The sequence below is a fragment of the Pithys albifrons genome, chromosome 5, assembly GCF_047495875.1.
Source record: "Pithys albifrons albifrons isolate INPA30051 chromosome 5, PitAlb_v1, whole genome shotgun sequence".
NCBI lineage: Eukaryota > Metazoa > Chordata > Aves > Passeriformes > Thamnophilidae > Pithys > Pithys albifrons.
The window spans coordinates 46,610,016-46,635,660 of NC_092462.1; the positions used below are offsets into that span (position 1 = coordinate 46,610,016).

At 36.4% G+C, this 25,645-nt stretch overlaps 1 protein-coding gene across 1 annotated transcript in view; it reads left to right on the plus strand.

Annotated features, from left to right (window-relative positions):
* DLC1 (DLC1 Rho GTPase activating protein) overlaps positions 1-25,645 on the plus strand; it is a 254,667-nt gene that overhangs the window by 26,395 nt on the left and 202,627 nt on the right. The window contains exons 2-3 of the mRNA XM_071556429.1: positions 12,974-13,011; positions 13,882-14,028. The gene's annotated coding sequence lies outside the window, so the exon portion shown is untranslated. The remainder of the gene's footprint in view (positions 1-12,973; positions 13,012-13,881; positions 14,029-25,645) is intronic.

Consider the following 25,645-nt stretch of genomic DNA (forward strand, 5'->3'; position numbering starts at 1 on the left):
GTTTGCCTGATAAATTAAGGAAGATCATCTCTTCTAGTTCTAGCAGACCCAAGCCTTACTGTAGTCAAGTTTACAGAATGATCAATTAGGAAAACAAGCTTGTTCATAAAAAGATTAAACATTCTCAATTTTTAGTATGTTGGTACCTAGACAAAATAGACACTCTCCTAAAATATTAAAAAATGTTGTAAGACTCAGCTTTTACTTCTGTCTCTTCAAGACAGAAAAACAGACATACATTTGTCAGAAGTGATGGGGTTTTTTGAATTTGTAATTGGATATTCTGTATAAGGAGAGTCATAAGAAAGCATGACATAGGAATGATGGTACTGTAGAGCAAGACAAGGTCAAAAACAATATTCTGTCTTGCAGTGGCCAGGAGCAGATTCCCAGTAGTGGCACGTCATGAAAGATTATAAGAAAAGGACCACCTCAACAGGAGGATTTCCCTGGTAGTTCCTCTCCTCAGTTCTCCACTTTCCTCAAAGTCTACAGTTTAGTTCAGAAACTCAAGCCAGTGTTTTTATCTTTATTTAATAGTCCTTGATACATCTAACTGCAAGTGGAGGAAAGGTTGTCCTCAGTGTGCTGCCTGAAATAATGTGAACCATGTATTGGGACCTTCCTTAATTCATCAGAATTCTGAATAAAATACAATAGGATTAAAGAGAAATATTTAATTTTGTATTTACTTTTTGTATGAACATTTAAATAATGTTCAAATTCCTACCTTTACACTCTGGAGGGTATTAACAGCTGTAATATTAATAAAATATTAGTCATATTTTAGTATATTAGTAAATATTAATACTAATACTAGTAAAAATTACTAATATTGGATTTGTAATATTAGTAAAGTGTTATACTGGGGGTTGTCTCCCACAAAGTCTCATTTATCTTTAGGGTTACTATCTGCACCCATAGAGTTCCTAATAAAAATGATGCCCAGAACTTGGAAGTGTTCAAGGCCAGGTTGGATGGGGACCTGAGCAATCTGATCTAGTGAATGGCATCCCTGCCCACGGCAGGGTGGGTGTGGAACTAGATAGTCTTTAATGTCCCTTCCTAAACCATTCTTTGATTCTATGTTCTACACCACACTTAGTTTTTCAGTAAGTTTTTCTCATCAGACATATCCCAGATCCCAGTTAGGAAATGTAACTTATAGTTATTTTTGTATCAATATTAGTAGTGCTCTGAAATTATAAGCCTGTTTTTATTTTTCATTTCCTACATAAATATCTCCAGTGCTTTTTGTGGTTTTTGTTAAAATACCCCTTTTTCCAAAAAATTCCTGCAATGTATAAATGCAATTTTATAGGAGGATTTTTCTCTGCCAAAATATATTTCTTTTTTTTCCCATGGTCTTTCTCTAAAATACACAGAAATCTCCATGTTTGAGGCAGCAACTTGTAAATTTGATTCCACAAGGACAGCATTAAAAGCTATAAATATATTTAGCCTAAATTAAAAATATTTCTGGGATGTAAGTTTATCCTTTCAGAAGCCTGGATCTCTCACTAAGTGCATCTACATGGTTCTCTTTATATTCAAAACTTACAATTTTGATCTGAATGAGTCTTGCATTTTGTACAGATTGTTCAGTTAACATATATGATGATTTACATTGTCACATAAATGACTCCTTATAAAATAATGCATTGCTTCTAGTGATTATGTAACCCACTTTAAGTCAGCACAGCTAAGGTTATTGATACTAAATAAAATTACACCAGGAAGGAATCTGTCTCAAGAAAGTCAATAATTCCCTATTGTTTGGCAAGTCTGAATTTATTTTGAGTAATTGGTGGTTTCTACAAGAAAACAGTGATAATTATATTTGTCTTCCAAGTATTTTCTCAGAAAATATACAAACAGCCTTTATTGGTTTGTTGTAAGAACAAACACATTACCACTGCAAGTATTTTATTGACTCTCAAGATGAAACAGGTCACTAATGAAATGAAACGTGATACTGAAAGGGTAAATTTTTAGGGTATTTTGCAAAAGACAAAATTAAAGCCAGAGTTTATACAAACTTTATAGTTTCTGTAGATATGTTAAATAATGTGTGCATATCCAAATAGGAAAAACAGCCTAGTCATTTTATGCTGTATAGGATGAAAACTGACAACAGTACCCCAAATTCAGCTAGAAGTGCATAATAAAATCATGAGCTTTGGTAAATTGAGCACTAATATGGAAAGTAGATTAATATTCCTGAACCACAGATCAATTATTACAATGGGGGGGGGGGGGGGGGGGAGAAACAGGTAGGGTTTGGATATTTGGCATAACTTTAATGAATGAAAAGTACTTCCTTGATATTCAAATAAAATGTACATTTATCCATACATATATAGGACTGTATAATGTTCTCTATTACAGCAGAACTGAAAATGGTACGTTATAAGCAGGAAATTCTACAGATATACTTTAAGCCAATTGTTTGTCACTTTTTTAATGTTGATTTTAAGCTCTGGTCCAAAATTAGTCATGGACTATAATGATTAGTTTGCCATAGTTATTTGCTGTAATGAACACAAGATATTTGTTTCATTGTTAAATGCATATGAAGGAGAATGGCAATCCTACAATCAGTTGAAGAGGTTTTACCAGCAATGGATTTATAGTGATGAGGACTGCCTTGAACCAGCTGCCCCTGAAGAAGATCAATGCACTGTGACTGTTTAAGGGATTCTAACTGACACTTAATGAATATCTTTTGCTTTATGTATGTTTTCTCCTGTTCGGTAATGGTTATTCAAACAGCGTCCTAGTTGTTCATTTTTCCTTTAGAGATCCTACCCAGGTTTTTGTTCCTCTGACCCCTCAGAGCTGCTTTCCCACCTCTGTCAGAGCCTCAAACTCTGTTTGGCTGTTGGATGTGATCCCCTATTGGTCAGTTGTTGAATCCCTGCACCTGCTATTGGTGCATTTTTCAATCCTGTTCTCCACCAATGGGAGTTCAGGTCCAACCCATACTTCCAGAGAGTTCCATCCTAACCCTATAAAAGAAGGTATTTTGCCTTAATAAACTGCTTCTGTTCCACTGCTTCTTGGAGTCCTGTCATCTTTCCAGGAGCAACAGTGGGAGGGGGATACTGGATCGCTAATCCTATGGCCTCCATGCATATTTAATATTCATTTAAATATTCTACAGAAGTTTGTAAATAATTTTCTCATAAAGAAGCATGCAGTGACTGAGTATTCTAGAAATGGCCTTTATAATACATTACAATTACAACTGTAAATCTCGGAGTGTGATATTTCATTCACCATCACATTTGAAGCTGGAAGCATCTAGAAAAAATGTTCAGCATTTTCAGTAATTACCCACCAACAAGAATGAGTTTAAGGGATACAGTCACATATAAAGGTGATGATCCATAAATTCTGTAAATAGCTTTGTGATTTTAATAACCTTATAATGCATATAGAAAACTTTGCATAAGATATGGCTGACGTAATACAAACAGTGGCAGCATAAGAGTTTTATGTTTTTATACGGAGTAAGAAAAACAAAACCAGAACAATTGAATATGCAGTGGTTTTACTTTTGTGTTCATAATCCATTCTTCTGCAAATAACCTACAGGCTGGTGGAGAGTTCAGTTTTCTTATCCATTCCCTTTAGACATAATTATGGTAATAATTTTACTAATGTAGATTTTTCTGTGCTGAAACTGAATAGCACTGTTGAAATATACTTTCTGAACTGGAATTGACCTAATGGTTCATAAGACTTTCCACTGAGCATTTCCTCTACTTGTTAAACTTTTTTTGTATTCAGGTAAAATTTTAGATTAATTCCTGGGAAGAAGTTCACTACCATGGTTTCTTACTGCAAGTGCTCCCAGAAGTTGGGCAGAGGACTGCATTTCTCCCTTCACCAACTGCAAACATGTATTTTAGTCATGTTATTACAATGAGAAAGAATAAGCTCCTGGAAGTTAATGAATTCTCTTATATATCCAGCCACACAAAAAGAAAATGTTTAGAAAGTGGATCAAGAGCTATTTTGTTCTTAGATTCCATTTTAGATAGGTGGGAAAATATGAAATAATTAACAGTGAATATAAATACAGAGATACAACAAAACCAGTATCAGTAGGGGGAGAGAAGAAAGTTGCTTCAGGGAAGGTTTTGATTGGATATTAGGGAAAATTTCTTCACTTTCCTTCACAAAGGATTGTCAAGCACTGGAACTGGCTACTTAGGGAAATGGTAGTGTCACCATCCCTGGAAGTGTTCAAAAGGCATGTGGATGCAGTACTTGGGGTTATGATTTAGTAGTGAACATAGTGATGCTGGGTTAGTGCAGGAATTGATAACGTTGTAGGTTTTTTCCAACCCAAATTATTCTAAGATTCTAAGTCTAAAAGGTCTCATGTAGGATATGCTGAAGAGACACAACCATTGAGAGACTTACATACCACTAGTTTGAAAGCAATTTGGAAGAAAATCCTAATAGTTTGCACAGGTCTGGAACAAATGAACCACATCCTCAACTGCTTTAAATTCAAGTATCTCCCCTGAGTTTAGTGCAGCTATTTTGATCCTATCATGAGAACAATAACAGCAACAAAACGGGAATTTTCAAGTAAATATACTTCAATGTCCTTCCAAGAATATTCATATAAATGAGATTTAAGGAAAAAATTGTCTTCACTGAGATCTGAAGACTGTTGAAGAACCTGACTGCATGTTGTCTACACATACTCAATATTTAATGGCCCTGTCCTTAATATTTACCATATGTAAGCATCTATTCTGCTTTATAACTGCCCGTCAACTCAAAGGAAATTAAATGTACCATCTTCACCCATGAGATAATTTTTCATTCATCTTGTAACCACAATACTTTTGTAGGATACTTGAAAAGGGAGAGCAGCTAGTTATATCTTCATGGTTTTGCTTGAAGTTTGTGGTCTTTAAAAGAAAAATTGTCTTCACAGGAGTTTGATTTAAAAATTAATAATTGCTTGAAAGACATCTCCAAAATAGAAGATAGTCTTCACAACAGGAAATGTAAAATATAATTCAACAATACACAGCTTTCTGAGTTTCTTGCCAAGTTATGACAGATACATTAATCAATTACTAAAAGGTAGAAGCAAGGCCAAACTCTAGACAGCATATTCCAGTGAGAGTAGAACTACTTTTATTAGCTCTTGAATCCATGCTTTAGTTTTAGTTTACATCATTGTGTCACACTGTCAACCAAATAGCTTTGCAATGTCCTGCTGAACTTTAGTGTTAGTTATCTAGAAACATGAATTTGGAGATTCTGACAGGTTTTATTTCCATGGGGACTGCAGTAATTGTACTTTTCAAGTTCTGTCATTAATTTACTGACACAAGAAAAGGTGTGTTCATCAACCAGCATACCCACTAACAGGTGCATCTCAGACCTAATTTCAGGAAAGTTTCATTGCCCTTAGAACATTTAATTGCTTACATCTTTGGTGTTTCTAAAATGCTTTTCCCTACTAAAATAGAGTATCCTAAAAGGATTTAATATTAATATTAATGAAGAAAGGTTTTTTTTAAATACTAACACAGAAATTTCTACCAGTATTTGAAACTTGCAAAGTGGGATTTGTTTGGAGCAACAGCTAACAATCCATGTCAGGGAAAATGTAAGCAACTCTGACAAACACACTTAAAATAGTCTAATAATTATAAACAAAATCCTTCTTTTGATCATTGAAACCTGAATGTGAAATATCAAAAATCCCCAAACAGGAAATAGAGCAAACAGTTCTAAAAATAGATACTCTTCCTGAGTATTATCATTTGCTTGTTTTGGAAGTCATTGCGTTCTTTAAATCGAAGTTAATCCTCATCTGGGATATTATTTTGGTGCTTGTGCCTGCTTCAGCAGCAACCTCAGATTTGAGGGTTTATCTTCTGTGGAAAAATTAGAATCTTTGAATAAAAACCAAAATGACCTTAACTTTCTTTTTACCATTGGATGGCTTAATCATAATCTTCATTAATATGTCACTGAGAACAGCAAAGTACACAAACACATGCAAGACTAAAGGCATTTAAACAATGATCTAAATGTTTCTTTCTAAATTAGTGAGAAGTTAAAGTTTTTTGACAGTTAGAATTCAATATTCCAAAGTGCAGAAATGTAATTAGCAAACTCCAAATGAACTGTTTATTTAGAAGTTTTTTTATTTGATAGGTTTTAAAAAAAGACCCAACATTTTATTTCTCATAGTGACAAACATAGAGATTATTTCTCCTCTTAGGGATTTCGATGAGGCTGTTTCTCAAGCAGTTCCAATTATATCCTGTTCATAACAGTCTTGGCAGTGAAGAATTTTGCATATGGATGTATTCTTAACATATTAAAATCAATTTAATTTTGCTGAAATGACTATTTTAAAATTTATTTGAACTGTATCTTGAACTGTAAAGACCCTTTTTCAGATTTCTTTTGTGCAACACATTTATCCTGCAATCCAGTACACTAGGACCTAGCAAGGGTATAGGAAACATAGAATCATAGAATCGATTGGGTTGAAAAAGACCTCCGAGATCATCAAGTCCAACCTTTGGTCCAACTCTGGTCCATTTACTAGATCATGGCACTCAGTGCCACGTCCAATCTCAGTTTAAAAATCTCCAAGGATGGTGAATCCACCACCTCTCTGGGCAGGCCATTCCAATGCTGGATTACTCTCTCTGGAAAGAATTTTTTTCTGATATCCAACTTAAATTTCCCCTGGCAGAGCTTAAGCCCGTGCCCCTTTGTCCTATTGCTGAGTGCCTGGGAGAAGAGACCAACCCCCACCTGGCTAGAACTTCCCTTCAGATAGGTATAGACAGTGATGAGGTCACCTTTGAGCCTCCTCTTCTCCAGGCTAAACAACCCCAGCTCCCTCAGCCTCTCCCCATAGGGCTTGTGCTCCAGTTCCTTCACCAGCCTTGTTGCTCTTCTCTGGACTCGCTCCAGCCCCTCAATATCCTTTCTGAACTGAGGGGCCCAGAACTGAACACAGTACTCAAGGTGTGGCCTCACCAACGCAGATTACAGGGGAAGGATCACTTCCCTGGTCCTGCTGGCCACGCTATTTTTGATACAGGACAGGATCCCATTGGCCTTCTTGGCCACCTGGGCACACTGTTGGCTCATGTTGAGCTTCCTGTCAATTAGTACTCCAAGGTCCCTTTCTTCCTGGCTGCTCTCCAGCCACTCTGTGCCCAGCCTGTAGCACTACTTGGGGTTGTTGTGGCCAAAGCGCAGGACCCGGCACTTGGCCTTGTTGAACTTCATCCCATTGAAATCAGCCCATCTCTCAAGTCTATCCAGATCTCTCTGCAGAGCCCTCCTGCCTTCCAGCAGGTCGACACTCCCTCCCAACTTGGTGTCATCAGCAAATTTGCTGATGATGGACTCAATCCCCTCATCTAAATCATCAATAAACATGTTAAACAGGACTGGACCCAATACAGACCCCTGGGGAACACCACTGGTGACCGGCTGCCAGCTGGATGCAGCCACTCAAGTCACTAACAAAGTTAAAAATCATACAGGTAGCAATGCACTGAAGTAATAGTCAAGTGTTGAGGTCTTAACTACACTAGATATTTGATCTTTGATCATAAGGAAAATGCAGCAAAATTCAATTATTTAAATTCCCATTAATACTAGTTGAAATTTCATACTGGAATCTTTAGCAAGGATAAGCCAAGGTTTATATTTTTCTAAAGACTATTCCTATGTAATCTTTGCTCTGTCTTTTGGTGACTTTTTGCCATCAAAAAGTCAAAGCCTGTACATAACATACAGGACTGGACTGGACCCAACACTGACCCCTGGGTAACACCACTAGTGACCAGCTGCCAGCTGGATGCAGCTCCATTCACCAGCACTCTCTGGGCCCGACCCTCCAGCCAGCTCCTAATCCAGGAGAGGGTACACTTGTCCAAGCCATGGACTACCAGCTTTTCCAGAAGTATATTATGGGAGACAGTGTCAAAGGCCTTGCTGAAGTCCAGACAGACCACATCCACAGCCTTCCCCTCATCCACCAGGTGGGTCACCAGATCGTAAAAAGAGATCAGGTTGGTCAGACAGGACCTGCCCCTCCTAAACCCATGCTGGCTGGGTGTAACCCCTTGTCCATTCTGAAGATGCTGTGTGATTGCAGTCAGGATGATCTACTCCTGCCAGGCACGGAGGTCAGGCTGACAGGCCTGTAGTTGCCAGGGTCAGCCTTGCAGCCCTTTTTGTGGATTGGGGTGACATTCACCAACTTCCAATCATCTGGGACCTCCCCAGAGAGCCAGGACTGTTGGAAAATTATGGAGAGCATCTTGGCAAGCTCTTCTGCCAGCTCCCTCATCACCCTGGGATGGATCCCGTCTGGTCCCATAGACTTGTTAGGATCCAGCTGGCTCAGTAAGTCCCTATCTATCTCCTCCTGGAATACAGGAGGGCTATTCAGCTCCCTCTCTCTACCAGCTACAGAGGCCAGTTGTCTTGAGGGCCACCTGTCTTACTGGCAAAAACTGAGGCAAAGTAGGTGTCAAGTACCTCAGCCTTCTCCTCATCTTTGTTAACTATATTTCCCTCCAAGTCCAACAGAGAATGGAGGTTTTCCTTGCCCCTCCTTTTGTTATCAATGTATTTATAGAAGGACTTTTTCATTATCCCTAACAGAAATTAACTTCAAATTGTACTTTTCTTTCCCTGATTTTTTTTCTGCATGGCCTAGCTATCTTCATAAATTCTTCATAAGTAGCCAGCCCTTTTTTCCACAGTTGGTAAACTTTCTTTTTAACCCTGATTTCCTTCAGAATCTCCCTATAACCAAGCTGATTGTCTTCCCCGCCAGCTGGCCTTTCGGCACATTGGTATAGCCTGTTCCTTTGCACTCAAAATTTCCTTCTTGAAATATGTCCATTCCTCCTGGACCCCCTTGTTTTTAAGGGTTGTTTCCCAGGGTATGCTCTGAATTAGTCTTTTGAATAGGCCAAAATCTGCCCTCCGGAAGTCCAGTGTAGAGGTTTCAATGATGGCTCTCCTTGCATCTCTGAGTATTGAAAATTCTGTTATTTCATGGTCACTATGCCCTAGGCAGCCTCCAACCACTACATTTCCCACCAGCCTCTCTCTGTTTGTAAACAGTAGGTCTAGCAGGGCCTTACCCCTGGTAGGCTCATTTACCAGTTGATGAAGGAAATTGTCCTCTATACACTCCAGGAACCTCCTTGACTGCCTCTTCTCTGCAATATTAAGCTCCCAGCAGAGATCTGACAGGTTAAAGTCACCCACAAGAACATGGGCTGGAGATTTTGGGACATCCACCAGCTGCTCGTAGAATAATTCATCTCCTTCATCATCCCGGTAGGGTGGTCTGTCACAGACACCCCATGAGGATGTCAACCTTGTTGGACTTCCCCCTGATTCTGGTCCACAGGAACTCATCCTTGTCACTGCTGACTTCAAGTTCAACAGACTCAAGAGACTCTAACATATAAGGACACCTCTCCATCTCTCCTACCCTACCTGTCCTTTCTGAAGAACCCATGTCTCTGAACAGAACTAGTACATGAAATCTGTATTTCTATCATGCCTGGCCCCCAGCCACTCTGATATGCCAGTCTGTGTGTGGCTGATGAATGTTTCTCTTTCTCTTTCTTTCAATTGCTTCTCCTTGTCTTTTATCCATAATGATTTCAGCAAATCCAAAACTTCTTCATAAATTGTCTTGGTATGAATAAAATAATGTATTTGATACTTGTGAAATGGGAAAGTATGTTTCTGTTGTTGTGCTGTAATTTTAGCAGTTCTGGTTGTCTTTAAACAAAGTAGTGAGTTTTCTTCCCTATTCTTCAGTCATTAGGGGAAATATATCGGGTTTAAATATACTCATTAGGAAAAAAAAAAAAGATGTCTGTGAAAGCTTTCATGTATTGCTTTTTAAGCATGTAAAGAGATCAGGTCAGTCCACAAACCCTGATGATAGTGTTTCACAGAAGAAGTTTGAATTTTGCCTGGAATAAACCATAGCTATATTGTGTTAATGATTTCCAATGATCCAACTGTGAGATCCCCATTGACTCATGAAGGGATTTGACTGACCAAGAACTAAATTGTGGAAACCCTTCCACCAAGTGTAGTTCTACACATAGAAAAGACTCTCACATCTTCAGACAAATAAAGAGTGACTGAAAATATCCACATCTGCATTATACTAATGTCTATGTACTGCTACAACAGAAATTGCTTGACCACTTTGAATTCTTCTTAGCTATTTAATTGTTTTGAGAGTTCATTTTATATGGGATCATGTAAATGACATAGTAGTTTCTCTTTCCATAATATTGAAATAATATCAGCTTATACTGGTATGACAAAAATATGTTCTGTTTGTGGATAAGTAATATTTTATATGTTTTTCTACATTTTTCTCATTTTATAATTTTTTTAGAAATAAAATATGATCATAATAACAACAGAATATTATAATTTGTCAAATAGCTTTGCCTAAGCAAAAATCAGAGTTGTTTGAATACCTGATTTATATTGCCTAGCTTTGAGACGTGGTTTACTGAGTTACAGAGGTATTAAGAAAAAAAGGCCATGTATATGTTTGATTTAAGCTTCAAAATAGCTAGTAGATAAATTCTAACATTTTAGTGTAGTCAGTCTGATCTCAGTGGAAGTGCATTTTATCACTACATAAGGGGTCTGGCAGTGCTATTAACTGATTCATTAGTGAAATACCTTCTTTCTCATTACACTCATTCCTCTATTTAATTTCATTTGTTCTATATATTGTGCAAGACCAAACTGAATTATTAAAATTTTCAGACTTAAATGTTCTGATTCCACATGTTCTTTTTATTTTGTCATTATAAAATTTTCTTAAAGCAGCTTAGAATGAATATTCAAATTCTTGTAATTCTCCTCTTTTCTGCAGATGTGATAGCAGGAAAAGATATATAGGAGACAGTCTGTCCTCAGTTTTCTTAGGCAGGAAATGGACAGACATTTGTCTACAGTGTTCTTTTCTCTTTATTAGCTATTCGTCAAGAGCTAGAATATTTGAAAGTAAGTTGTCTTTGTGAAACTGTTTCACAGAGCAGACCTTGTTCTAAAATTTCATACCTTTGAAATATTTTCCCATTTATAAATTTTTTAATCTGTCTTATTCCTGTGACTGGCTTCTGAAAAAAAAACCAAACCAAACAACCTTATTATAATAAAATCAAAGCTCCCTGGTGGAACATTAAATGAAGTTTAGCTGAAAAAAAATTATTAAAAAAATAATTAGAATTGTGTCTTGAAGTATTTGTTTACTTTTTTGGAACAGTGTGTTTCTATTTTCCATCGGGGTTTTTTGGTAGTATATATTTTATTTTGATTCCCATAAGCATAAATTTTAAAATTTTACAATTTGTGCAATTGCATAATTGCAAATAAAATGAGTCCCTTCACAGCTTTTAACTTATTCACTGAATTCTGAACTGAATTCTTTCAGGGAAATAGTATAAATCACACTTCACAGTAGAGTAAAAGTTATGGATTCAGAACTGAGAATAGCCAAATACAGTTAAAAATAATTCTGAACTGTTATTTACCTCTGGGGCTGTACTTCTGGCTGTTCAGAGTTTACCAGCATATGTGCTGTTTCCTTTTATGGGCTGCAAAGACCTCTGTCTTTCAAGATGCAGAGGTTAGGCTGGAAAGTCATTCCACTTAAGGTTGTCTACCTCTACTATCCATGTACATGAAAGCTACAGGGAAAAATTTCAATCCCACTTCCATTTGAGCCTGCATAATTTTGCAGCTAACTTTTAAAGTTAATACTGTAATTTTAAGGCTGAAAACTGCATATATAAAATTACATGTATGACAATGAAGACCACATTTGGCAAATTTAGCAGATTTTAGCACAAAGTTCCACAGGCTGAGGAACTAAAGCTTGACAAATTAGCTCCAGATATGGGAGCTTGAGACAGCCCTACAGGGCTGGACATTCTTTGACTTAAGAAATGCCCTTGAGAAGACTCAGTTGAGCTAATGAAGGTATTTTTTAAATAGTTAAATGCTGTTGTTGGAGGTTGGTAGAAACTCATGTATCACTGGTGAGTAATTATGAAGCTTTCCTATCTCCTTTCAGAACACATATCCTTTCCCAGTTGTGACAGACCTGCTGAACCGAGATTTTCTGGTCACTAAATATCCACACACTATTTTGTGTGTAATGCCTGCAGTGTCTTACCTCTGCATCTCTATAGCTCCTTGTGAAAACCAGCAAAGGCTGAAGGGTCCAATCAGTGGCCTGAGCAGTAACTGTAAAAGCATTTGCTCAGACCAGTAAGGGGCAAAGAAGTCATGAGAGGGTAAATGATGTATGACTGACCTACCTGGTAAAATGAATAAACTTAGCAACAGCACTTTTTTCTGTCTTAAAAGAAACTGTAAAAAAAAAGTGAAAACAGAAAAAAAAAAAAGTTGTACCTGTTGATTACTGTTATGAGTCAAATTGACTTAAATAAATGCTGAATAAGTTCTTTCACGTAAATATGAGACCAGTGGCCAAAGATGGGGGTTTGCATGTGTTTATTAGTACAATTTGTTATATGAATAGCTAATATTTATTACTAACAAATACACTAATTAAAGCCATACCAGTTATTTCTATTAGCTTACCCTCAAACTTCTACAGAGCTGTCCGTCTGGTTTTAATCAAAACCAAATGGTAATCCAAGTTCTCAGGCTGAAAAAGCTAAGAGGAAGTCGTTCAGAGGAGGCAGAAGAAAGCAGAAAAGATAAACATATGATATTCACTAAATTTGTATAGAGCAAAGGATGTAGATGCTGTGGGTTACTCTGGAGACATGATTCAGGCACCCTGTCAAACTGGAACGAAGTAGTTACAAGTGTTTTATGTCAGCAAAATACTAATATGATCAAGATGGAGTCTGTCCTTTTGCTTTTGCAGAGCTGGATTTGTGTGACTCTGGAGGATTCTCAGAAAAGGTAAAGCAACACATACCACTGCCTGTGATATGACTGTTTTAACTGTAGCATTCATTTTCTCAGATCCAGCTTATTCTCTTGAGTAGGAATACAGTTTTAGCATACGTGTATATATTTTTTAGACAGAATAGCACTAGATCTTTTGTTGATGTGACGTGTTAATTGATTTTAGACCATTTTGCTCTCTGCCTGTTTCTCACTACCTGGTGCCAAAGACCAGGTGTTTCAGAAATGTTCTCCTGGATGACTGTTACCTTTGCACGAATATTAGAGATACATAAAGTATTTTTTAAAGGGGAAAACAGACCAGGAGGGAGGGGTTTGAAAACATTTTTACATTATGTAGCTGTAGTACAGATCTTCCCGTTTGGCAGAAATAGCTCAGCAGTGTATTAAGCTAAATGCCTTTAAACACTCAGTCTTGCCTTTTTCCTTTCCACCATCCATGTGTGCTCTCTCCTTGGCGCAGGCAGGCAGGCTCGCTGTCTCTCTCCCTCTCCCTCTCTCTCAAAGGCAGGAAATACTTTTCAGGCAATCTGGGCCTGGTTGTTGAGGCCCCTTTCACAAAACATCAGTCTGAATTTAGTAGACAGAAGTCACTGGGAAAAGCTTGACAGGCTCGTGCTTAGCTAAGGCTCCCTCCAGCTGCAGAGGGAGTTTTTGTTAGAATCACACATTGAGCAAAACTGCTTAGAATAGAGCAATGATCTCAGTAAATCTGAACTTTTATGCTCGCAGGAGCTAGCTGGGTCTGGGCTCTTTTGTTTGTTTTTCTGCCTGTTCGTTTTGTTGTTTGGGGTTATTTTTCTTCTTTTATTGACCAAAGACTTTAGGGAGGTCATGTCCAAATTCCTGCTTCTCTTCATTTAGGTAACGCTGTCTTGGAATCTTTCTGTATTTTAAACTATCAAAAAAATTAAAGAATAAAAAAGGAAATGAAAGAAAAATAAGAAAAGAAACAAGCAGTATCCAGCACTGGAGTGTTCTGCGTTCAGGATCTCAACACTAGAACTGGAGGTAAAAAAATTTATAATTTTTAAAAATATACATTTAGTAGCGGACTGTGACAATTCTGTTTATCAAAATATGCCAGATCTGTAAAACTATCTTCATGTGCATTTTAATTCATCTTTTAAAAATATGCTTGATATGCTGGACTTTATTTGCATTCTTATATTAATAGAGCTGTATGGTCTTGTTTACATATTTTTTAATGGACATTAAATAGGAAAGCTAGAGGTGCGAACGATTTCTTTTTTCACCTAATTTAGCAGCAGAGAGGGCATTTAGGGCTATGTTTTCTTTTCTCTCCCCCTACCTTCCCTTCCCTCCCCTCCAGGACTAATGATGAGGAGTGTTTTAGGTAGACATATCAGTTGTCTGCTGGGCTTGATCTCTAGCCTTTTCTCAGTCATGGACAAAATTTGTAGTATAAGTGACAGTACAGTCTTAAATGTGTACATTCTGAATCTGAAATTCCAAGGTTTATTTGTTGGTTTTAGCTAAATTAAGTTATTTTTAGTAACCTGTGATTAGATACACAGTTTGCTGTGTGCTGCTAGCATTTAGAAGAGGAAAAGCAAGATTCAGTAAATGTCAGCTAACTATAATTTTCAGAAGGATGTATGGATTTACTCAGCCTTTTCTCCTAACCTAGTAAACTTTTAAGTAGCCAAAAGAACAAAAATCTGCTCATAAGGAGTTTAGGGAGAAATTCAGGATATTATCTTTAACTGACATGTGAATGATTTAATATTTTATGTAAAGTTGTGATTTCACTATAAAGTTGTTATGAATATCAGAAGCATTTCTCATGGCAATCTGTATATTATTCTTTTTATTCCTGAAAATCTAAAAGGACAATTGTTGCTTATAAGTAATCTGAAAGATTATTTCTTTATGTGCATCATTAAGGCTCCATATAGTTATTGGCCAGGTGCGTAACTAAAGAGGAGTCAACTGTTCATGTATTTCAAGAATCTTTTAACCATGTTTTTACTGAATATTTTTCAAGATGACTGGTGAGTAAGGAAATGACTTCTTGGTATGGAAGGACATAAAGAACCAGTAAATACTCTATAATGGAGTCAAAAATCTCCTCTGAAATAGTCTGAGAATTGTACACTTTACTGCCATTTGGGTGGAAGAATGTTGTTCATGGTGGTCAGTATTGGCTCTAGGTTGGGAAGGTCATACGTCTGAAGGGGGCATGGAACAACTGGTAGACAGCAAATTGTTCCTGAGTACATTCTGGAGTGAATTTTAAAATCACAATCACTCATTTGCTTAAGGTTGAATCTTCTCCAGTTAGGTGTCCTGATCTGGAAGAGCTGTAATATGTAGGTGTGGGATTAGGAAATTGAGAGGAATCCGGATGGCTGAGTGTCTTTGTCACTCCCATGAAATTTGTGCTGGAATGTTGATGTCTCAAAGGATTTAGCCTTAGTGCCTTTTACTGCACTGTGTTCCCATACTTGCTTCTGCAAGTATGTGTGCACATATCCAGTACTAGTGAGCACTCTAGTTAAACAGAAGAAAATTTTCATATCAAGCAGTCATCTTCTGCAGCTCTTCTGGTTTCTAAAGCATACAATGACCTCATCTGGCCTCACTTGCAGATGAAAATACTTGACACCTGAAGCAGTTTAACTGCAGCATGGACAACAGAATAGAATCCAGAAAGTATTTTCTTTTTGAACTCTGAATCTTCTTATAGACCATAAGAAAATGTAACAGAAAAAGTTGCCTGTCTTTTTGATCTAGAAAGTTTAAATAAAAGTCCTGAAGACAAATCATTCTTCAACTCCTGGTTTTTACTTAGTCTAACTTCTTTATTATGCTCACCTCCCTTTGTTTTTCTAAGATATGGTTGTTAAAGAAAAAGAATTCACAGAAAACCTGCTGTCTAAATAACCTCTAAAAGTTATTTTATAGATATATAGCAATAATGAACATGAAAAAGGAGCATCTAGAATTTTTTGACCTTGCTGTGTTCCTTCAGAAATGGTAATATTCTGAATTTGAAACAAGAAAATAGCCCAAGTAAAAAAGTTATTAATTTCTTTCTGCAGCCTTGAGAAAAAAATTAATGCAAGTGGTTACATTCATATAATAGAAATTATTCAAGTAGACTTCCTTCACCATAAGTTTTTGTGCTTGCAAACTTATTTTCTTTTAAACTTTCTACTTGACATCCTTCATGTTAAATTCCTTTATTAGAGCACTGGGGAAAAAAAAGGTTTGTATATTTAGGCCTAGTTCATAAAGGTATTCGTAACACAAAGCAATTCCTCCTAAAAGAAAATTAGAACCAAAGATAATAACTTCATTGGGCAGTTTTTAAATAGACAAAGTTTATAGTAATTCTGTTCAATTGATGAACTTAAAAAAATTTTAAAATTATTCTTTAGGTGATGGAAAAATCAAAGGATATCCATTTTGGCTTTTTCACAAGTCTCAAAAGTTAATTAACTTTTTTTTAATTATCATAAGTGTTAAGCTGCATTTTTATGATAGTTTCCTGTTGTTCTTAACATGAATTTTGTTTCTGAAATGTATCTTCTTTGTTATAAATCTTCCCTGAGGAGGGCAGTAGCAGAAGGAGGAAAAGAATTTACAATTGGTTTTCTCTTTTCTCAAAAAGGAGATTTTTTTTTAAGTCATCTGGTTCTATTTTCTGTTATTTGTTTGTCTGGAGAAAACAAAATTAAAATATGTTTCATGTTAGCAGTCTGTTCTTTTTACAAAAGGAAAAGCAAAAAGACAGAAACAGAGTAACAGAGGGGCCAGAGCATTGACATAGCATATCCAGAAGGGCTAGGCTAGGTCTTGATTTCTTTCCTAATAGGAGACAGTCTCTGGAAGTCTCTGATCCAACATGTCATTCAAAGGGGAATCAACTGAAACAAGTTGCTCAGGGCCTTGTTCACTTGTGTCACTTCAAAGATGATGATCAGTGTTAACATGCAGTATGGACTTCATGACTGGTTGTATACACAGGTGTAGTTTTAATATATGTGAGTATATATGTGTACATGTACATGTATACATATGCATATATGTATACACAATATATACCCCAAATCAAAATTACATAGAATTTTCACATGCAAATCCTATGTATAATATACGTGAATATTATTTTACTGTAATGACTACCTATATTGAATCTCCATATTTTTTATATTTCACCACTAATTGATGGTTGATGCTTTGGGGTAGTACTTATCTAACAACAGCATGTTGGTAGAGAATTTCAAATCCACTATTGCCATAATCGCTTGTTTCTTTTTAATGAAGAAAATCACTTATGCTGAAATTAGAAATGCTCAGAGTTTTATCTTTGGCATATTGTCCATCAGTTACTGAACACAAATACAAAGGTTTGCCTTAGGCTGTATATACCTACATTAAACCCAGTTTTACTCATATAATGTACTCTTTACTTCTAGCCTTCACTGTCATGTAGGCTTTTCTTTTTCTTGAGCTGATTTGTGATATTTCCTGTTATTCCATTGTACTTTGTGTCAAAATCTAGTAGATTTAGTCGAAATGTCCTTGAACTTTGGAAAATTTTTTGAACAATTCTGTTACCTTTGAGTCTCTACTGTTCTCCCACATTCTAACACGCTCTTTGTTAGTTCTAGGTTTTCCAAGGTAAATAGGTCTTACTGATGAGAGTTGCATGCTAGAAATCAACCATGACAAATACTCTTCAATGCTAGAACAAATGTTCCAAGCTGAACATCATGGTACTTGTGGAAAGTTCAGCTTATGATCCAATATTTCACTTTGGATCAGTGGGTGTCAGCAGAGAGTTTCAAATACACAACTTCATTAGACTGAGAAGTGAGGAAAATCTGGAGTAGTATGGAGGACAGTTGCAAAGTATTTTTCTGATAAGGGAGCTAAGGGAAAATGGAAGAGGCAAGAGGAACCAGTGAGAAATTTGCCTGGCTAAAGCAGTTGGGGTTACATTATTGCAGCTGTGTAACTACACATTATTAGAGCATTCAACAACCTTAATATTATATTTATTAGCATCTTCGCTAAGACTGTCGCAAAATATAAACCCCTTTTGATCTCCTTATGAATTTTTTCATGCAAGATACAGGCAATGGGCAAGGTAGACCGGCTTTGGATTCACTGACAGTCTGGAAGACTTAACTGTCCACTTCTGAGCAGTCCTGAGAGGTTCAATGTACTGAAAGTTGTAATTTTAAATTAAATTCATTACAGGGGTTGTTTTGTTTGTTTGCAGCTAAATGGAGATATCTCTTTTCATTTTCCTTGATTTGTTTATCTTAGGATAACACTGTTTTGTCAGAGAGAGGTGGCAGCTTTCAACATTAATGCACTAAAGTTTTGGGGGTTTTTTTTGTGAAAAGGATGGTCTCTAAGAGTTCTATCCTCCACAGCAGAAACTGGGCTTTGAGGATTCCAGGTTCAGAGACAACTTGACAATTAGTTCCATTGAATACCTATGTGAAGACGACAGTGCCTTCCTGGCAACTTCCAAATGTTGAATCACTTTCAGCTTAATTGGCTATATAGCTGAAGATTTTAAAGTAGTTTCTGTGTGTTATGTGAGAATTGATGGTTAGTAAAGGAAATAGACCTGAATTGGTCTTAAAATCAAGGGGAAACCTCCACATGAGTTCAAGAGTCATGTTTTATTTTTTTCTCTACATATGTACTCAAAAACTGTAATTTCCAGGGTTGGACATATCTTTCCAGGCAGGTTATGGCTGATGTGTAAGAGAGTATCATTAAAGAATCAGGAGACTAGCTGAAGTATTTGGAATTAAGGCACTCTAGAAAATACTATGGAGAAGTTCTATTGACTATAGCAGTCATTTCACATTATAGCTATTGGAGGCAGAGAGAAAGGAGATACAGAGGTGAGGTGCATACACTGTACAAAAGTCCTTTGGAAGACAGGATTCCTGAATTTCAAAATAAGAATATTATAATGAAAAATAGTCAAATTCTGGGTTTGGTTTGAATGAAGACATTTTCCTCCCAATTTCACCAGCCTGGAGAATAAATTAAACTTTTACACACCATGCTTGAAGAAAACGGACTTAATTAGGTCCTCCAGTGCATTTACAAAGCACTCAATGTGCACTATTTGTTATTTCTCTCTCTAGTTTCAAAAAAATACCAGGTAAAACAACAACCATTTTAATTTTTTTTTGCTTTTCACAGCTTCAGCTACATTTCAGAAATACTCACTCATTTTGCTCTTGGAAATCAATTTACAGGTGTAACAACATGGGATTCCAAATGATACAGTTAGTGGTTTGTTCCCACTGGAAAGCACTGGCATCTCAGTAGTCATTCTCCGTAGACTCTCAGTGATAAAATATTTTTCTTTCTTAATGGGTGAAAATGATTTTCAGCTCTTTATATACAAAGTATATGCACAATAATGTCAAAAATATTTTTAGTCATGTCTACACCAGGAATGAAAATATGCCCCCTACCATTCAGTAAGCAGGCTGTTTGCCAGAAGTCATTGTCCTTAGTGCTTCAGGTTTCAGAGCTCGGGACTATAATGAACACCAGCAACTTTTCTTTAAATGGAAGCACCATATTAGAACCTTAAATCTGAAAGGCAGCAGGAAAACAATCTGCTTAATTTATATTGTTTTCCAAAGGACCTTGTGCAGTTAAAAAAATCATTTTTCACTAGAGTTGGCTAGAAAATGGAATTTCTTCTATTCTGGGGGAAAGGAGGAGGGAAGGGGAAGGGATGTTGATGTTTATGGAAAAAAATTACCCTAATTTAGGACCAAAAATAATAGCCACCTTTTTCTGGGTTTCCGTGTCTCACAGGATGGTCTTTTCTCATTTCATGCCTTCTTCCAGTTGAGCTATGGAGTGGAAGAAGAATCTACCAATTATGTTTATCTTTTCTATTCTCTGGGAGTAAGGAGCAGAAAGGATTTTGGGGAAGGATTGGAAGGGTGATGAGTTTTCCATATAGAATACCTCTCTTGCAAAAAGACTTTAAACCTTTACACTCTAGATTACTTTTCTTTATTCCAAAGAAATAAGCATTTATATTATGAAATCAAGACAGTATATATGATAGTTTTCACACTATTAAATTTTGAAGACCAGCAGATTTACAGATCAGAATTGCTAGATATCATGGCTCTGATTTTCTTCTTAAAAAGTCTATGCTAGAAATTATTTTTGACTTAAAACCTTTTCTCTTTCTAGTGGACAATTAACTTGATGGCTGCGTTGTCACTTTGGAATGATACTGTGATGAAGGGAATAGATTTTCATTTACCAATAAGACTTTAATGCTTAGTACTGAATTTATTAAGTTAATTGTACTAATTAAATGTACTTATTAATGTACTAAAATGCCACTAACAAAATTACAACAAATGGTATACTTGAGAAAAGAGTATTTCATTGTTTTGTCAACTATTCAAAATAGGACAAAAACATAAAGTTGTGAATTTTAAATTTGGGGGTTAATTGGTTTTGATTTGATATTTAAATTGGGTGTAAACAACTTAGATCTTTTATAAGCCTGGATAAGTGTGGATCAGTTTGGATCCAGTCATTTCCCCTTTCTCATCCTTGAGGAAGAGGCTCAGCTCATCTTAGGCTCAGCATTGGAAATAAACCAAATACAAATAACACCAAGCTAAAATCCACTGAGGTCATATGTTGGCTACAAGCAAAAGCTCTTCTTTATACAGTGATGAGCACTGATAATGCAGCTACTTTTTGAGGAAGAGAAAATAAAGCAATTCCATGATATTTTATGTTTTCTAGCAATAAATTCAGGCATATTGACAAAGTTTGGGCTCACATATTAGAAGTCAATAATATTTTCAGAAAAGAAGCAAAGCTTTGAATGTCTCTGCATGGACTTGCAAACTTGACTTTATATTTTGTGATGTCTAATGTATTGAGATCTTATAATACTGCTGGACAGTATCACAATTTTTGTAACATGTTAAATATCTTCTAAAGAAAGGATGGTAACAATCTTAAGTGTGTTACACATTTTCACTGACAGCAAGCTATAATGAGCATATATGACATATGTCATAATCTGTAAAGCAGAAAAGAAAATAGTTTGCTAAAGGGATAATGAAACTGATCCCCTAAGGATAGAGGAAATCCTTTTCAAGTCAGAAGAATGATTTCAGGTGCATGGCTTGATTAACTTCTTGCGTGGTGTTTCTTGCATAAGAAATAGCAAACTTTTTGCAGTTATAATTTAAGTTTACTATACATAGTAGCTTTTATTTATTTACTTGCATAAGCAAAAAAAAAATCTTATTTCTATTCTAATATTTCTGCTTTCTATTTCTACTTCGGTTTCTCCAAGGTCTTGTAATGTGAGGCAGAATGAATAAATGTTCTGTTTCCTCATGGCACTGTTGATTTTTATATAGCTCTAAATCCCATCTTTTCCAGGCAGGAAACATTCATGTATTTCATGGCTCATCAGACAGAAGCTATACCATATTTATAATCCTTTTTATTGATTTCGATAGATCTTTTGCTACTCTATTTCTCTTTCTGAAATGAAATTACCAAAATTACATATAGTTTTAAGTTCATCACATAAATTTAGAAAACATTTTATTATGCTATATGCTCAGTCTCTTTTTTGCCTACTGTGCTACATACTTTCTAATTTTCACTGAATTTGAAATTCAGTTCCAGATTGCCAACTACAGTGACTTAGTTTGGAGGGTTTTTTCCTGATTGGTAGCAGATATAATAGAGACTTTTAATATGAATTTATAGTTAGAAGAGTTTTTTATTTAAATCACTGCATGCCATTTTATTTGGCAACTGACAGTTTCATATGCAATTTTATCTTCTACCTCTCCAGTGCATTTGGGTGAATTTTGAATAAGCTGAAAAGCACAGGTTCTGATAGCTGCCTTCACAAATCTATTATATTTAAAATAAATATATATTCTCAGTTTTTATTTTGTTTAGTTTCTGGGCTTTTTTAATTTTTATTTTAATTCTTCATTAGATTTTTTGGCCAGTTTACTACATGTGGAAATCAGATTTGCAAATATGTAGTTCAAGACCAAGTGGTCTTTATTTGATTTGATTTTAGCCCAGCTTTTGGTAAATTCAATCGTTGCTCGCAGCACCCCAAGGCTAAGTGTGCAGAGCAAGTCTCTCTATTCTTCCCACCTTCATTTTCTGTGGAGATACCACTTATGCAGACTAGTAAGAAGCTGGGGATTTATGGACCAGAAATCACTCTGCTTTCTCTTTCGTTCAATGATCAGAGATGAAAAGATTGGGAAAATCTTATCCTAGAAAGGCTATACTTCCCACAACTACTCCATCCCTGCTCTGATTCCCTTCTGCCTCGTTGTGTCTTCCTCAAATAAAGTTCATCTCTGACTCTAGAAGCATTTACCATGAGTATGGAAGAACATTCCTCTTGCAGTTTCCCAGATTTCTCCCCTCTGCATCGGTCTCCCCTTTGTTCCCGTGTGCAGAGAGGGTAACTTGGGTAACTTTCAGAGTTTACAAGTTCAGTAGTTTCTCATTTGAGTATTGTTCTTCAATTCTAACATTTGGTTCATGATCACTTCAGTTTCTTGTTGTGGAATCTCTTTGAATAAATGCTTCAGTATGATCTAGTAAATGGACTGGAGTTGGACCAAGGGTTGGACTTGATGATCTCGGCGGTCTTTTCCAACCCAATCGATTCTATGATTCTATGATTCAGTTCCTCAAAATTGTCAGTTGTCTTTTCTTGGATGCTGATGTTTGATCTACAGCTAATCAGGAATTTTTGTTCTGAAAGGCATGCAGACTGAAACTGAAGAGAAAAATTTTAGGTAATTAGTGTCAAGTAAACTGTACTGACTCTATAGTTATATAAGTTGATTTTATTTGGGTCCTTTGAAAGCAACTTTTAAAGCAGAGGCATATATACAATGTACCTGATGTCAGTCAGTTCTCATTTACTCATTTGTCTTGGTGTAGGCAGGATTTTTCTTGAAAAGTGAGATTATCACAAACTCATCGCATACTTTCACAGAAGCTTAAACTCCTCTCGGAGGCAACAGGACTTGGGATATGGACTTCTGCCAAGTATTAATTACTTGCCACCTTCTGCTGCTTCACAAAGAGTGTATCTCTATTTCTGTTCAGTGATTAATGGCTGAAAACAAACAGTAAGAGATCTCATCAAAAAAAAGTACCACGTGAAAAAGCATTATTGGGGTATGTTTGTGTTTATCTGTACAAAAATCAGTTATCAGCTATATTATTAATCTGTGTTCAAATTTATAACTTACAACTGTATCACATGCATGCACATGCAAACCTCACCATTAAATTTATATAAAATATTTCAGTTGGCTTATTATTCCATTCTAAAGGCATATTTGTCTTAAAAGTACTATTCTTTTTCTGATTTTTAGAATAAAGTAGTAAATATTTTCAAAATAATTATTCATTCAAACAGCCTTTAGTATTTAATCCTACATGATTATCTTTTATATATAAAAGAAATAAAGAACAATGCATCTGGTACTCACTAGATTAATGCCACAAGACAAATCGTCCTCATATTTGTCTTCTAGGACATCAGGGTTTAGCATGATCTATAACCCTGCACTGCAAAGATTGCTTACATATAAACTGCAGACAAGGTGATCCTCCATTTTAGTAGAATCCAAAGGGTGGTATATGTCCAGGAAATAAGAGGATGAAGGATTGCATTTTAAATAACAGGAGATATTTTAAAATAAATAGCTGAGTGAAGACCTAGAAGCTTGTGTTTTATCTCAAATTATTTGTAAACAACACTCTGTCTCAGAGATTGGTATGGAGTTACTGAAAGAACTGTATGTGAGCCAGACCAGGAAGACAGGAAGATGTGAGATGAGTTTATAGGAAACAGACCCTGTTCACTTAGACTTCCTTAAACAAAGTTTGCTGACTGGGGTCACAGACCAATGAAGATAAAATAATGATAACAAAATAAATATTTCTTCTTGATCTCCATTGCTTACATATGCTTGCTATGTAAAAAATGTAATGCAACAGTCTTTCATCCTCATTTAAGTTTGTAAGCTAGCGCTTTGTGCTTTTTTTTTTTAATTTAAACAGAAAATATTTTCATTCCACATAAAGTATTAGCAAAAAATTCCACTGACATGATAGTGAGGCTTTGCTTTCTGGGCTGCCCTCTCAGAAACTTTCCTGTCACTTGGACTTTGCAGACTCTCCTGTGTTCTCTGCAACTTTGTCCATTCCAAAGCTTTTCTAATTATTCCACCAAGGAGGTCGCACATGGTGCAATGAATTGTCAGTGTGGTGTAACTGGTGAAGGCAGCAGGGGTAAACACACCTGGGTCAGTGGCAGTCCTTGCTTTGGCTATAAGGGGATACCACCAAGGTGCCCTCCTGTATAGCCATTTCCTCCTTATGCCTGCTTTTGCCGTAGCCCTTGCATCCTAATGGCATGAGATTCACTGCCTCAGCTTATGTGGCAGCTGCTGCTGTTGAATGGCTCAAGGTTTCTGTCCTTATCCCTTTCTTCCACTCTGGGAAAAACCGAGTGGGCTCCACTCCTGTGACCTAGAAGGCTGACAGAGGAGATAGACAGACAGAGAGCCTGGCTGTGTGCCTCTGCCTCCCCGCTCTTGTAACCAGATGTTTCTGTGTCCTCTCCTAAGCCCCAAAAGAAAAGCTGTTCGGACAGGTATAGGTAGTTCACAGCTACAGACATTCCTTCCTTCGCTTCTCCTTCCTCCTATCCTCGCTCTAGCTCCTAGGTCTTTCTGCTGCAGTCTTCACAGCTTTCACAGGTATTGGGTCTGTTTCAGGATAGTTCTTGTAGACTGCCATGTTTCCTTGAGGAGAGAAACAAGAGAAGGCAAAATGTGTGTTGAAAAAAGCATGGCACAGCCAAACCTGAATGGAATTGCATGAGACAAAGAAATAAATGGAATTTCATGAGACAAAGATGTTTCTCTGAATTTCAAAAGCCTGCTGGAAACAGTTTGAGTTTCTCAGGAAAAAATCACAGAAACACTAATTGAAGGAAAATGTCAGACAATGTAACTATAGAAGAGCTGACCCGTTCATCATCACTTTGTGCTTTATCAGTTGTAAAGTAACTATCAGTTCTGCGAGACTAGATGCAAAGCTCCCAAAAATAAGCTAGCGTAAAAATTTGCCCTATTTTCATTTCAATTATATTTTACAGTGAAACGAAACAGACAGCAAATTATTATAAAATCCATTTAAAATGAGATCTAGTTTTGTAAACAACATGAAGCATTGCAGAGGTCTCTTGAAGGGGGTTCTGCTGCAGTGTGATCCCCCACTGCTCACTTCCATTTCATTTGGTCAAGAATTGTCTATTGGGTCAATGTTGCCAATATTCCTTTCTTCAAACACAAGATCAAATTTTGTCTAGGAGAAGTCTTTATCATTCATGACTTTGTTTCAAACCTTTATTCTTCAGAAAGCCAGTGGTACTAAGTAGTGCTATGGAAAAGTAAAAACAAAATATGAGTCTGAATTACAGCAACAGCTGACTAGATAGTATCATACTGACAGATGCTGTCTGTGATCAGAAGAAAAGTTCTTTTCACTCCACAATACATTT